The 15541-nt window shown below is 35.8% G+C and overlaps 1 protein-coding gene across 4 annotated transcripts in view; it reads left to right on the top strand.

Moving 5' to 3' along the window:
* Window positions 1–15541, top strand: part of sfswap (splicing factor SWAP) — a 113616-nt gene that overhangs the window by 37930 nt on the left and 60145 nt on the right. The window lies entirely within an intron of this gene.

The following is a 15541-nucleotide window of genomic DNA, read 5'->3' as shown; positions in this document are numbered from 1 at the left end:
GTTTCTGTTTATTGATTTTGCACAATATCAGGGAGAAAGACTTGATTTGACATTTGCTGACTTTTATCAGTAGAAATATTCAAAAACATCAGTATGCAAAAATGCAGTATATGGATTTTGAGAGCGATGTTATGTTTTATCAACCGCTCAACACGGTAATTTGTGTGACTGATGGTTTCATGTGTACCGGTAGGATAAAGCAATTGTAAAATAGATGCAAAGCCCAAAATAATTTTTTTCAAGAAAAACTCCAGTGTAATGCAGACAAATTATAAGTCAGGGCAGTAGAAAGATTAGCATTATGGTCCTTTTTAGTAATGTAGAAACAGTGCAATACAATACAATAATACAATTCAGTGTAATGGTAATTCAATAAGGCAATTCAGGACAGTGTAAAGGATGTAATATAAGGGCAATTAGTAAACAGTAGAGGTTTTCATGCAGCCAATACAGAAGCAGTTTACTTTGATCCTTGCTCTAGTTTAACAATGGTGTACTGTGGAAGGAGATTCAGCAGCTGTTTTTCAGAGCAGATATATTAGGTCTGGGACACACTAGAAGATTTAGACTTGGGAAAAAAAGATGTCATCATCTTCTTGCGAGTTTTGTTTTATGAAAGAAAAAAAAAATTGATGTTTGTAGCAGCCAAGATTCAGCTATAGAAGCATGCAACATCCGGATGGTGAAGCGTGCTCGCACTCATTGGCTATCACAGGTATCACGCCATCTGCCAAATCAAGAGTCGTCAATGACAAACATATTTGATATTTATGATTCGGGATTGTGCGGGCTCTGACTAAAATAAATATGATTACACCACTCATTTGAGGATTTTTTTTAACAAAAAGTTGTTTTCAAGCCTCGAATCAGGAATCTAAAAATAATTTTTTACTAAAAGTTTTTAGTAAAGTTTTAGTAATGTTTTCAGAAAGTGTTTTAAAATGAACATTTAATTTAAATATGTTTTATTATTAATAATTTTTTCAAGCTAATCAAACTTAAGCTTAATTAATTAAATATTAAATTAATCTATTATAATTAGTTGACGCTGAAGTATATAAAAATTTCAAGATTAAATTGACTCTTCTATTCCTGTATCTGTTGAATTTGACTTAATTTTCTTAGTCAGTTATCATTAAACTGAATGATTAGTTGTCAATTTTTAACTAGAATTAACTAGAAAAAAATACCTCATAATTCATTACTTTTTATTTTTTATTATGTTTATCCAATAAAACTTAAAGCCTAATCTGTTAAATGATTAACACTGACTCAATCATTGATTTTATTAACTTAAATGTTCAATCTTAAAATAATCTCTCCTACTAAGACTGTTTGTTTAATCAAAGGTAAAATTATTTTTGCAAATGCATTTGACATAGAAATGACACGCTTCAGGTTTAACATCTCTCTTTGTCTTCAGGTAAATCCAAGATTGTAAGTGACTGGTCTGTAAACAGCCAAATGACGCTAGTCTTGACCGCTGGCAGCCAGAAAATTACATCTTTATATGTTTACCTGTCAATTAATCATGGTCATTTGAAAAAGATGTCAAGAAGGACATATAATTAGGGCTTGTAATGCCGACCATGTTATTATTATTTTTGCCCCATTTCTTTTATTTTGCTATTTTGTTGTGTACTCTGCCTCTAATGGTGTGTACGACGCTGTAAATCCATTATGCCAAAACTACTTGTTGTTTTCCCTGTCATTACTGATAATTAACTCGCTGGTCATTCTTAATGCATTGAGAGGCAAGATAGAATTAACTATGCAGCTGCACATTATTGAATATAAGGAACATTCCAGTGAATTTAATTAGAATAAAAGGGTTTTTATGGATACATCTGCCTGTAAGTGCTCAGAGTGGCCTCTCTGTAATTCTCCCACGCATGGCACTGGCTAATACAAATTTTGAAAACAAGTAGACTAGCATAGTGTTTATTGTAGAAAGGAGGCGGGATTATTCATGCTATTCAATGGACAAGCAATCGTTGACCTCTGGTCTCCGTAAGTGAATTTTATGCTAATGTTCCCATTTTCTGCTTTAAATTGATATTGTGCTGTTTAACGTTAAAGTGATCTAAATTCCCATTATGTCCCCTAAATAATAATAATAATAGTCTGTTTTTAGTTGTAGTAATAGGGATTTGTTTACAGTTTGGTTCAGAAAAATTTGTGCTCTGTAGCTCAAACAGTAGAGCATGACAGAGGTTTTGATTCCCAGCGAACGCAGGGAACTAATGAAATATAAGCCTTGAAGTTTTTAAAGACCCTAATGTTAATTTGTTTTCCTGAATATTATGTTTACCCAAGTGGACTACATTTCTAGCATTTCTAAAAGGAAGACATTAAAGGTGCAGGAAGTGATTTCTGAGAATCGCTGTTGAAAGTGGATCGGACTGAGAAGCACAACCTAATTGTAGCCAATCTGCAGTAGGTGGCATATACCAGTGATGAGCAGTAAAGTTTTTTTTTTAATCCGGGTATGCTGGGGGACATGGCATGTCATGTCAAAAAATGTGCCATGTGCAGATACGGCAACTGGGTTTATTATAAACAAGACGCTTACAATCACTCTTGAGAATGTTAGTTACCTACTCAGTTGCTTACTCTCCTAACGCATAGCAAAACAGCTAAAAGTATTCCTAATATGTTAGACCTTTTATATAAATTACCCTACATTTACTTGTTGAACTCTTCACAAGCATCCTTATGAGCTGAATTTCTGAAAAAGGACGCTTGCAAAAGTGTTTCGCAGTGTTACATAAACTACATGCTTCACCTTCATCTAAAGAGTCTAAAGGCCTTATCATACACAATGTGAAACCAGGAGCGCACGTTGTATCAAATAGCAAATGCACTCACAAGAAGTTAAAAAAGCCTGAAAACAAGCCATGCTCAGGCACATTGTTGGTGCGCTGCTATTTTGAGGCAACTGAAAATGCAGTTTTTTTTTTAATTTCATTTAAAGGGTGCATTACTATTATGCTCTTATAGGCAGGTGCACATACACACTGTTTATTACACACAGGGACATGCAGCAGCACACAAATAATTTTATACATTAAAAATGAAAAGATTCCTCTCTAGAGACGCGTTCAGTCGTTCCACTGGTAAATTCTGCCATGTAAGTAGCAAATCTGCCATGGTGCAAGCACAACTGGCTCAGTTCTGACTTTTAATTTTTTTTATTTAGTCTAGATAGTTGTGTATCAATGTGATTTTCGTTGTTCGGGATCTGCCACATTTTCCCGCTCAGGCGAGCGATTCGCGGACAGATTTGCCTGTGCATGAAATCCCTAATATGCCAGCAAACCAACGAGAACGCTGGACAATGATGCCGATACATAACAACAGAGCGTAGGTGCCAGAGCTGTTGTGGATCCATATAAACTCATGATGGAGGAAAAAAGAGTAAGCAAGAGGGAGATTTGAAGAAAGACTGTAGAAAGAGAGATGACTGAGAGACATTACAAAATAGGTCAGAGGAATATCACTGGAATAAAAGGGTTATGATCAGGCAAGAGCTTTAGGACCCACGTTAATATTAGAAAAGTAAAGAAATGTCCAGCACTGGAACAGGGAAGGCCTGAATACGGGTGCCGAGGTTACAATGTTTCTACTCCATTTCACAAAAAAACCAAATATGATGTTGTAATGTTAGCTATAATAACAGGACTGTTTTGAGCTGGTGTGCTACTGATGAACTCTTGCTTGTAGAAGCTCTTGTGTACTGTATGTTATTTTTTTTGTTCTTCCTTGTCCTTCATCATCCTTTCGCGCAGCATTATTTTGCTTCACTTCAGCTATGAGAAAGAGACATCCACTTTTGTCTGTGCATTTTGGGGGTGGAGCAATGAAGGGAGGGGTGTGTTTGGTAGATTTCAGATAGCAACAGTGTTTCTTAGAATTAGCTTACTGCTCCTCTAAATATGTGCTGACAAATTAAGGAATCCTTCTATTGTAAAGACGTCGTTCATGAATTTTTATTAAGTTAATTGACTGGACCCTTATGGAAGGATAACAAGCAACTTCGGAATGATCAAATTAATATTCTCTATATCTTGAATTCATTAAGCGTACATGCTTAACAAGGTTATGTTTGGAAGCAGCTAGATGAAGCATAACGCAATGGAATTGAAAAATTGATTTAATTTAAGACACACTTGCATTTAATGTATATTAGCAAACTTTTGCATGCTTTTTCTTTTTATTAGGTGTAATGTAATGAAAAACAGCCAATCACAGTGTGGAATGTAATTTGCAAGTTTATAAGCGATGATTTGTTTTCAGATGTCACTCTCAAAAGTTTACACACATTGAGTTGAGTCAGTAGCTGCTGTTTTTCCACAGTGTGTGATTATGAGGAACGATTTGACTGAAGATACTCCTTTCCTTAATGAGACCGTCGACTGCGAGCTTTGGCTGTGTGCCTCTGTCGGTATGTGTTTCGGTCAGAAATGTGAGGATCAGGCTCTGATGTGTGGTTTTGTGTGTGCTGCACAGCTTTCATCCAAGGCTAAGCAGAGACTACAGGAGCTCAGATGAAATCAATTCCTTATCCAGCTGTCATGTCGTAGCAATCCCAGAAAATTTGGACTTTGATACCTCTGTGTTTTTGAGGGTAGATCTTCTAGTTTGGTAACTTCACTTAATGGTGAAATAATAAGAAGTCTGTATTTTCATTCTTGCTAGGGATATCAATTAAACATGTTACTTTAGTATGATTAATTATTAAGTAACATGTTTTAAAAATGTTCCTTATTAATCAAACCCCCTGATCCGTACTTAAATTGTGGTGATTTTTTTTTTTTTTTTGCCACCTTTGGGGCAATTAAACTCTGCTTTAAAATGATTAATTGGTCAGGCATATGTAATTAATTACATAAAAATAATAGATTGACTGTCTTTGTTCTAACTAGTCTTCAAACCAGTTTTATTGGTTATCTATTAGGCCTGCATGATATTGGGAAGAAAAAAAAACGGACTTTGCGATATTTAGGTTTTTATCTCTTTTGCCAGATCTCTATTTGGAAAGAATTTAAGAATGATTGGGGTGATTTTGTTGTTAAGTGAATCTGTATTGGAAATAAACAAATTACAAGCATAGACAAATACAATAGAACAAACCTATCTTTTTCAGGTAAGTCTAACAGTATTTAGGTACAGAAATTAATTATTTAACTGTAAAATAACACTGTGTTGTCTTCAGTGTATACACTCTAAAAAATGCTGGGTTAAAAACAACCCAAGTTGGGTAGAAACTGCACCGACCCAACAATTGGGTTGTTTTAACCCAATGGTTGAGTTGTTCTTACCCAGCAATTGGGTTGTCTTAAGCAACATTTAACCCAACCACTGGGTTAAAACAACTCAACCATTGGGTTAAAACAACCCAATTGTTGGGTCGGTGCAGTTTCAACCCAGCATTTTTTAGAGTGTACATTAAATATAATTCATCTTTGTAAAAGATAGTTATTTTAACAACTAATGCACAGATCCAATATAATGATACGCATCCATTTTCTTTCTCAATTAATTTCACGTAAGCCGTAAGCAACTGTGTTTGAGGATAATCTCGGAGATGGCATTTTGACATAATTTTTCATGTACATGTCTGTTCAAACACAAATAGATGGCAAAGGAACGGACTTCGGTGTTCACGTTCTGTCTGCACATCTGTGTGTGTGTGCACAGAAAACAGCATGTGAATTCTGAATTGAGTTCTCTTTAGTGTTGTCTTGCGCTTGAATGTTTTAAAATTGCTTGAATGCTTAAACTGACAGGACCTAAACACAGGAAAATCATAAACTTTCACTCTATGAAGGTTAAACCCAACACAAACCACTTGTGCCACACAAGTCCTGAAAAGTGAAGCCAAAGCGTTTTCAATCTTTTTTCTAAATTCATTTTACCGGTAGGTAGTTTTTATCACGCTGATGTGAATTCAAGTGTTTGTTCTTTAAATAAGTTTGGTTTTAGTTAGTTGTTTGATGCTGTAAAATTGGGGCTGTGATGTTATGATTGACAGCTGAGATTCGACAGCTTCTCTTGAGCTAAGTAGTCACTGAGGCACCAATGGACATTTTTGGGAACTTCAAGTGGAGATTGGAGCTTTACCTCTAATTTCTACATTTCCATTACAGTTTATTTTACAAAAGGTTCAGGGGCATGTGATTGATTTGTTGGGAGTGTGGGCGGGACCTTGACATCACGGCTCCACTTAACGCTCACTACTGCCCAGATTCGAGACCCAATATTTGGGTGCTGGCGGCTTCACTTAACTCAGTGGAAGAGAGAGAAGGTGCGTCATCCATCTTTTTTTTTTAAGTCTATGGCAGATGTCTTCAACCCTGCTCCTGGGCAGCCACTGTCCTGCAGAGTTTATTTTCAACATGCTTCAGCACACCTGCCTGTGTATTTTCAGTAAGTCATCCTGAAGATTGATTAGCTTTACTTGTCTTTTATAAGGGTTGGAGCTAAACTCTGCAGGACAGTGGGTCCCCAGGAGCAGGGTAGAAGTTCTCTCGTTTATGGTTAAACCTTGAAAATAATCAGAGAATCACGTGTTTGGAACCTTGTGCTTGGTCCGTTCAGATCACATTTCACTTACAATCCCTATACTTGACATCACATCCTGCGATGTGACTATCGTAGATGCGCACATCGCACTATCAATGCTAAAACAATCTACCCTTTTATCTATGGTCCAGGTATGTTTTGCAGTAGGTGTTGTTTTACATGATATAGTGGCAAAAGAAAATAAATCTGGAATATTGTTTGTTTGTTTCCTGTATAGTTAGCATAGCTGGTGCACTCTTAAATATAAAGATTGTTATTGTGAACAGCTCTTAAAAGAGCAATTATTTTATTCATTTTTTTCTTAGTGTGAATAGTATTTTAATAATCGGAAGAAGTTTTTTTCCCCACTATAAATAACCTTTTATGCAATGGAAAGTTTCCATGCATGCTGAAGGTTATTTATGCCTAAAAGAACCTTTGTTTTCAGAAGAGATGTTAGATCTACAGCCTACATCTCTCAAATATAGAGTTAGGAAGTAATAGGTAATGAAAGGAAATATGAGTTTATAACGTTGAACGGAGGAAGAAAGAGTTGTAGTGTGGGAAATTAGATGAAATGTTCCATCGTCACACAATCAGCTCAACAATGCTGTGCTCACAGAAGGAATTGTTATGTGCTTGCCCTGCCAGTAATATTGTCTCGAGAGACCGAGCTAGGCAATAGCTTTAGCAAATTTCCTCACTTTTTCTGAACTTTTTGTATTGTAAGCTGTGAAGTTTTTTTGTTTTGTTTTATATTTATTTTGAATGTCTTCCACTCTTAATTGTACTTCCAGCTGGGTGGCAATCATTCCAGCTGCCGGATACGCTGAACGCTTCTCAACCTCTTAAAGCTTTGGCTTTGCTTTGGGTGCATAAAATTCACCATGCATTCCCCAAATTAACTGGGTAGAGAGTTGTGGAGATCCCTTGAGCTCATTTTTGGACTGCTGCTAAACATTGTCTAAAAGAGCGATCAAGTTATATGCAGTGGGTCTCAAGAAGTATTTGGATTCTTTTGGACGCTTAAATGGATTAGTTCACTCAAAAATGAAAGTTTTGTCATTATTTACTCACCCTCATATCGTTCCAAACCTGTATGACCTTCTTTCTTCTGTGGAACACCTTCTTCAAAGTATCTAATGTGATCAAAAAAAAAAAAAAGGTTTTGATAATATATATGAATGATTAAATGATGGATGGAACTATCGCTCTTAAAATGATCAACCAAGTATCAACTCGAATGGCATGTGCAAACAACTTGATTTTATATATTTTGGTATACAATGCAATGGCAGCAAAATACAGTTTCATGCCCGGTAATTTTTATGCACAGTAAATTTTCTCAAAACAAGCCAAAAAGTTTTGCACAATTTTTTTTCTCTCCTGCACGAGTAGTTTAACATAATCTTAAATTGCACATTTGATCATGTCATAAGAGCAAACCGATACAAACAACTAGAGACCTGCGCGGGATGAATTTTTCTGTACGTCCCTGAAACGGTTTAAAGTAATTTAACATAAAAGCAAGCGCGTACATGGTTTGACGTGGCAGAATGTGCTCAAAGTGCACTTCCTTAATAATTACTAAAAAGCTGGCATCTCGGTTCAACGCAATCTTCCAAAGCTCCGTTATAAAGCTGACTGCACAATGAATCTTTTATAAGGTCTACACTTTCTTTGTTATAATCAGAGGATTTGCCAGCATGCAGAATTCAGCGCTGAACAAAAACTCACTTTGAGCGCAGAGTGGATTCTATCTTAAATTGCATCCCATTGGGCCATTGCATTTTAGAAATCAAAGCATATGTCCATGATGGGCTACATTGCACAACGCAGCAATAACATGTTAGAAACAGAAATTCTGCCCGTTCTTGGGCCTGTAAATCATTTTTAGGTGTTCTTGTTCATTTTTTGCAATAGATGAGTAACAATTTATTTGTTTTTAGATGTTTTATTTTTAGATATTTCTATTTAGCGGGAGTTCTTCAAATAGTTTCATTCTCCTGCCCGCACTCGGCCATTCAGTCTAGTCCCGCAAGTCCCACGGTAGTCCCTTGGGAGTGGCGGTCTCTTTACTGAACCATGTCTAAGTGTTGTTAGAGGAAGTTGGCAGTGCATCTGCATTCATGCGCATGCAACTGCTTTTAATTCAAGTCAGTTTGGAGGACTTTTATTTGCATGGTCAGGATAGAAATCCGGAGGTTCAGAGGAAGGACAGAGGAAGCCCCAAGCCTGTGAAAATCAATTTATTCTTATAATTTGTACGCGCACATAAAGGACACCATTCCACAACTTATTTGTGGAATGGAATGCTTTGATTGTCACACTTTATGGTAGTTTATTTGGACAGTCATATTTCACAAACACCCACTGCCTCATCAAAAAAATAAGAGGCTTTTTTCTTCTCACGGGTGTATCAAATCAATAAAAAGGGCCACGGGGGATCACAAACCTACAATTTTATCCAAACGCACGCACAGAGGAACTGCAATCTGATATATAATCTAAAAGTTTTTTTGCATTACATGTTGTTATATTGTTCCTCCTCACTAATTCAGGATCTACTGGGGAAGTTTAGCATGATTCGCAAAGTTCAGCAGCCCTGTAAATTCGTCAGTCTCAGCCAGCATTTAAACTTGATGTTCTGGGATCTTCTTCAAAGCAAATGACATTTAGTTCCGATTTCTTCATCTCAGCAAAGTCTGACTGCTTTAAGTCAGCTATATTTAACCAAATTTCATGTGTTTGTTCCCTCTTCGTATCTTTTCCCCCCTGGAAATATATGAGGGAACTTGTGGTGTAAAAAGCTTTTTACAATGCAGAATTGTGTCTGGAGACTGAGTCTGCTGTGGCTTGACTTTTAGAGGGTGAAGTATTAGCCTGGACGCTTCAGGAGCTTTGAATTACTTTAAGGTCAGGTAAGGAGTTTGACCTTAAAGTTGGCAGGTTCTGAAAGTCCCGATTCTTGTAATTGCCAGTCTCGTGTTTAAAACCGTCTGCTTTAGCCATCATCATAGTTCCTGAAGTGTTCTCTTTGAAGAACATGTACTCTTGTTTAATAAGGACTTTTAAAACATTGTAATTAATGTCTCAGGGTCCATTGTACTTTTTTATTTCACCTTATCAGACAAGATTTACATGTCAGTTCCATTAAAACAAGTCTAGGATGGTATTAAATGCTGCTAAACACTGCCAGATCAATGATAGAATTGTTGTTTTTTGGTTTTATTTATTGTCTAATTATTTGATTAGTCTTTTAATCATAGAACTTCTCTAAGTTTCTCCTCTAAGATAATTGGAATGAAATCGACTAAGTTTTGTACTTGTGTGGCATTTTAGGAACCTTATTGGGATTTTATTTTTGCTTGCTTTGGTGAGGTCCTTGTTAATATTTCCCTCTGTAATAATCAAGGCGTTTGACTGGTCCCTCAACTTCATAAATCATCAATAATGTTTTTGTGCTGAAGCTTTTGAATTTCTCCGTAAGACATAAATGCTGCACCGCCAACGGTTCCAGCCCTGAGGTTTTGGCACGCTCTCATGTTTAAATAAAACGGTCTGCCTTTTTAGCTGCTTTTAATGAAAACTGGAAACATTTCTCTGCAGTTCCAGACCTCTGTGTAACTGAGCTTTCATTTGATGCATTTTATTGCACGCAATGGCAAGAACTGGGTTGATATTTAATTTGTTGTAAAAGTACATATCTATGCCATCAACTCTCTGCCAACACTCGCTCTCTCTCTCTCTCTCTCGCTCTCTCTCTCACTCTCTCTCTCTCGCTCTCTCTCTCGCTCTCTCTCTCTCTCGCTCGCTCGCTCGCTCTCTCTTTCGCCCTATCTCTATCGCTATCTCTCTCGCTCTCCGTCTCTCTCTCTCTCACACACACACACACACACATACACACACACATTTTTCCTTTTCACACAAATATTGCAACATGTTATTAAAATTTTTATCAAAATGTTCTTTTTCCCCCCACAATACTACATTTCCACCCTCCACTCTGAGCGACTATTTTTATACATTATAAGGATTTCTGAACTACACAAAGCTTTCTTCTAGAATGCAATAGAGCATTTCTTTTGCTTATTACACTGCTCTCTAGAGCAGGGGTTCCCAATTCCAGTCTTTGCGCCTCTTCGCTTTGCAGTTTGTATTGCTACGTCCCAATTCGCATATATTTGCGCATACCTAACCTAAATGTTATCCGAAATTAGAATTTGTGTGCTCCAAATCATAGTATGTTGAAATTAGTACTCCAAAGATAACCTGGATGGTTTAGTTTTTTAGGTTAAAACCCAAAGTGCATATTTGTGCCCTCTCTAACGGCTAATATTGCCCACAACCCATTGCGCTTCGGTCAAAAAACTACAATCATGGCAAATGTGCGATACCGACTGTTAAGTAAAGAGGTTTAGATCAATAGGCTTGAGTGATTTAGTTATCAGTATCTAATCTGACGAATATACCGGTATATTTATTATGCGTCATCCACATTATATTTCATCTGCAACAGCATTGTGAACTTTAATAATGATTATTTTGGTCATTTAACTTTTAAATGCATCATTATACAAATTGCAAACACATGAGGGGAGTTCTTCACATGAAAGACCAACCACTGGCAGATCAACGTGCTACTACATTTCTCAGAAGCTGTAGGATTGACAGGCCTCATAAGCAGTGTTCCCTACTGGAGGCCTGTTTTCTTTAATCCCGCTGAATTTCTGACCATTAATGCCCGCTCATGCAACGTGTGTACATGTGCACAATATTTTAATTGAATTACTTATTAAATACATATAAAACAAATAAAATAAAACCTCACAGATATCTCGGGTGTTTTTGTAGCCTAGCTAATTACCATAGTGTGAGTGTGATGAACTTCCATTTGTTGATTTTTATTTATTTATTTGTATTGTTACGCAGCAAATCCCAGAGCTGCTCTGTATTTTTGACCATCCACCCCCATCCGCAGCAAAGGTAAAACCGCCCACCCATGTGAGATCCAAATGCAGCCTTCTACTTCCTGCTCGCAGATCAAGTTCACTTCATGTCATCAAACATGACGAAACCCAAGCCGTGCATATTAGAGGAGTTTAAGGTTGATTAAATATTATATATATATATATATATATATATATATATATATATATATATATATATATAATATATACACACATTATAGCTAAATATAATACATAAACTTTTATAAAACATATATAAATTTCCATTCTTTCATTTATTATGCATGTGTATAAAATCCATATAAATATTTATTTAATTGTATTTACTGGTATATAGTAACCATTAGGCTTTTAATGACTTATACATTCCACTTCTATCAATCTAATATAAAATAAAATGACCTTGAACTTATCTGTCAAATTCAAAAGCCCTACACTAGATGGATGAATGGATGTATGGATGGATGATTCAGGTCATCCTTACTAGGTCACGTGACCACCTGTCCCGCTTTTTTTGTTGTTGTTTTTTTTAAATTCCAACCAGTGGTTGAAAAGAAAGTAGTAAACACAGTAGGTTGTGACGGCTGTCAATTAAAATGTGGAGAGGTGACTCGTTCCATGGGTTCACTGTCAGAAAATACTGGATAATTCTGTAAATTGGTTACCTTGTTAATATACAATATAAATAAGAGATAATGTACACCCAGCCAGTTGTTATCGCAGAATTAACCCCGACAGAGTTATCAGGACCCCGACGCGAAGCGGAATATCCTGCTTATTACACGGCTACTAGTCTCAAATAAATTAGACACAAAATATTGTCTTGAGATTAAATATTTTATTAGCTCTTACGCAAAGCTTTCGCGAAGAAAAACAGTTCAAAACTGCTTGTAGCCTTTATCTATTGCTGCTAAATGTTGAAAATGAATGCTGAAAGGGTTAGTTTACCCAAAAATGAAACCAAACCTATGATTTACTCACCCTCAAGTTATCGTAGGTGTATATGACATTCTTCTTTCAGACCAATACAATCGAAGTTATATTTAAAAAGTCCAGGCTAACGTTAATCCCAGCAGTAGTTGTAGCTGTTTTTGAAGTCCATAAAAAATGCAGCTGTCTGTCAAATAACGTGCTCCACACGGCTCCAATGGGTTAGTAGAGCCTCCTGATTCGAATTGATGCGTTTGTGTAAGAAAAATAGCCATATTTAAAACTTTATAAAGGAAACCCACCTTGAAGTCTTCCATTGTAGCCATGGCTAAAAAAAGTTTGGGGGATTTAAATTACTGAAATCTGGCAACACTCTTCATTCCAAAACCAGTGAATTTAGACTCGTCTTTTTTTTGTCAACGATATTGCATGTTTATATAACGTTAGTCACAATGTACGCTACGCAGTGACTGTGATGTACTCTGAAATACAAGCATGCAAAAACATCATACTTAAGTTCTCAAAAATATAAATATATAACTTATATTTTTACAAAATGAATAGCCTTGTCAAATGACTATCGTTTTAACTTATATGGTGGAAAAGGTGATGTTTGCTAGAAGGATTGAGTAAACGATCTGTAAGCAAAGTATCTACGGTTGCATTTTGTAATATAAAATAATATTACCCTTTGTCATTAGACACACTATTTAGTTTTGTATGGTACTTGGTGTTTCCTGTTGTTACTGTACTAGCATCTTGCGTTATCTAGACAATGCTGTCTCTCTAAGAAACTTTCAATTTAATCAGAAATTGTTTAAACAGTCGATAAGTGGATAAATCGCTACTTACTGCTTGCAGAATTATAGTTGCCACTTTCTTCAGTTTAAGACGCTAAGTGAAGCTTGCTTGAAATGGGCCGAACAAACGAACGATCTTGAATTAAATGTTTGTGGTATCCGATTATAAACATCAACCATGACTGTTGGCATTTTTTATCTGTGGGAAGGGTAGAAAAGTTCTCACGTCCCCTGCACAGCCTGGAACATGACACGTGTCCATAAGAACTGCCGTTTTTACTATTCTCGAGTGTCTTGTTTACCTGCAGTCCCGATGATTCGGCTGCCGTTCCGCCTGACAATGCACATGTTCGGACATATGCAAATGTTGGGGGCGTACATATAAATGATCCCCAACGATTGCGTCACGGTTGGCCTTATGTTGAGAATCACTTATTTTTTTGTGGTGTTTTTCATTCACAAGATTTTCATATGAAGGAGGAGGCAATGGTGTTTGAGACTCACAGTATGTGATGTCCATGTACTGAACTCTTATTTCGCCATGGCAAGGTTAATTCAATTTTTCATTCTAGGGCACCTTTAATATTTATAAGTAGCTTTGTAATCATGAACAAGAATAGTTAACACATGATCATAAAGTGAACCTGTTCAAGGTTGTACAAGACCTTGTACGTTGCTTTGGGAGCTGATCACCCTGTTGAGGCTTAACTGCTACTAACCTTAACAAATAATATTTTTTTAATATGTTTGACATTAATTTTTTAATACATATTTTTTTTATTCCACTCTGCTCTCTCTTCTAGTTTTTGCCTCTACCAATATTCAATGTTTTTTCCTAAACTTAGTAAATTAAAGCTCTCATTTTTTAGAAGTGTTTATATTTTTACCCTCTGGCATGGTTTCAGCATTCCCTTTCATATCCAGCAGACTGCTTTAAAAACATGAAAAGTGAAAGACAGGAATTATCTTTGTGTTGCTTTAAGTAAGGGAAAGACATATTTGCATATCTTGCATAGGAATTTCAAAATATCTTCCAAATATATTGTGCTGAAAACTGCATTAATAGAAAAATCTTTTTGAATTAGACTTGTTTTATTGTTTAATCAAAGGAATTCTGAATATATATTTTCATCATTTGGGATGTTACTAAGACCCTGAGGTGGTTAAAAGATGGTGGATGTAGTAATCTCTTCATGTTTTATTTTGGCAGACGGATATGTGCTACTCCTGTCAGTGACTTTGAGAAATGCCTCTGAGCACCAGTATCTCAGCTATGACAGCATGCCATTTTACAGCCCCCTCTAGGGCACTTTTCCCACATTTTTGATCATGTGTACCTCTCTCTTTTTATATGCATCCAAGGCTACTGTTTCTCTTTGGGTTTTGGTGACTTAAATGCATTTAGAAGAATGAAGGGGCTCTTGAATATAAAAATACCTGCATTTAAATTCATCTGTAATTCATATTTGTAGTTACATGTTATAATTACACTGTTGAAACTTTCCTTACACCCAACCATACCCTTAAACTGATCCAGACCACCACACCTGTCCCTAACTTTACCTGTATCCAATCTCAATATCAGCAAAAGCATTTAGCAATATGAACATTGCACATATTGTTTGCTGTAAGTACATAGTAATTAAAGCCACCTGATATAAAGTGGGTTCTGATTCTTCTTATGTCAGTAAAGATCATGTTCCATGAAGATATTTCGTCAATTTTCTAATGTTCATATCTCAAAAATGTATTATTAGCAGTATCTAAAATGCATTGTTAAGGACTTAATTTGGACAACTTTTTCCCATACTATTTTTGCAGATTTCAGATTTTCTAAAGGCTAAATGTTATCATATCCTAACAAACCAATCAAACCAATGGAAAACATTTATTTCATATGATGTATAAATATCAATTTGAAAATTAATTGACCCTTATGACCCTTATTTTTATTTAATTTTTATTTATTTTTTGTGGTCCAAGGTCACATTTGAATTGAGTAAAATAATTACATTTTAATACCATAGTTTTCAGATTGTTTATTTAATATGTTTTGTATATTTACACTACCTTTGAAAAGTTTGTCTCGTATCTTCCCCAGACTGCATTATTTTAAACAATAAGTAAAACATAAAAAAAAATATTAGTGCAATTTAAAGTAACCGTTTTGTATTTTATTATATTTTAAAATATATTTTATTGATGACAGGAGAATTTTATGTGGTCATTACCACAGTCTTCAGTGTCACATGATTCTTCAGAAATCATTATAATATA

Source organism: Pseudorasbora parva, chromosome 18, assembly GCF_024679245.1.
Source record: "Pseudorasbora parva isolate DD20220531a chromosome 18, ASM2467924v1, whole genome shotgun sequence".
Taxonomy (NCBI): Eukaryota; Metazoa; Chordata; class Actinopteri; order Cypriniformes; family Gobionidae; genus Pseudorasbora; species Pseudorasbora parva.
This window is presented reverse-complemented; position numbering and strand designations above follow the sequence as displayed.